The following is a 1,032-nucleotide window of genomic DNA, read 5'->3' as shown; positions in this document are numbered from 1 at the left end:
TCGCGTAAGCCAACACAACTCTAAAACATCCAGAGCCTTAAGGAACTTCGGGCAAATCTCATCCACGCCTGGGGCCCTGCCACCGAGGAGCTTTTTAACCACCTCGGTGACCTCAGCACCAGAGATTGGAGGGCCTGACCCAGAGTCCCCAGGCTCCGCTTCCTTAGTGGAAGACGTGCCGGTGGGATTGAGGAGGTCTTTAAAGTATTCTGCCCATCGACCCACGACATCCCGAGTGGAGGTCAGCAGCACACCACCCCCACTATAAACAGTGTTGGTGGTGTACCGCTTTCCTCCCCTGAGATGCTGGATGGTGGACCAGAATCGCCTCGAAGCCATGCGGAAGTCATTCTCCAGGGCCTCTCCAAACTCCTCCCATGCCTGAGTTTTTGCCTCAGCAACCACCCGAGCCGCATGTCGCTTGGACTGCCGGTACCCATCAGCTGCTTCCGGGGTCCCACAGGCCAAAAAGGTAACTCTAAGTTGTTCCTAGGTGACCTTCCCATGGACTCACCACTTGTGGGAGGGGCCAAAGGGGTCGGGTGCAATGTGGGATGGGTGGTGGCCGAGGACCCTGGTGGTCTGATCCTCGGCTACGGAAGCTGGCTACTGGGACGTGGAATGTCATCTCTCTGGTGGGGAAGGAGCCTTTGCTGGTGTGTGAGGTTGAGAGGTTCCGGCTAGAAATAGTCAGACTCACCACTACGCATAGCTCTGGCTCTGGAACCAGTTTCCTTGAGAGGGGTTGGACACTCTTCCACTCTGGAGTTGCCCCTGGTGAGAGGCGCCGAGCAGGAGTGAGTATACTTATTGTCCCCCATCTTGGTGCCTGTGTATTGGGGTTCACCCCTGTGAATGAGAGGGTGGCCTCCCTCCGCCTACGTGTGGGGGGATGGGTTCTGACTGTCGTTTGTGCTTATCATCATCATCATCATCAACTTTATTTATAAAGCACTTTAACACAGCCATAGCTGAAACAAAGTGCTGAAACATCAGTTAAAAACAAGATAAAAGACAGCATAAAAACAGAGC

The sequence above is a fragment of the Nematolebias whitei genome, chromosome 16 (genome assembly GCF_014905685.2).
Source record: "Nematolebias whitei isolate Nwh7 chromosome 16, NemWhi1, whole genome shotgun sequence".
Lineage (NCBI taxonomy): Eukaryota > Metazoa > Chordata > Actinopteri > Cyprinodontiformes > Rivulidae > Nematolebias > Nematolebias whitei.
Note: the sequence above shows the minus strand (reverse complement) of the source record.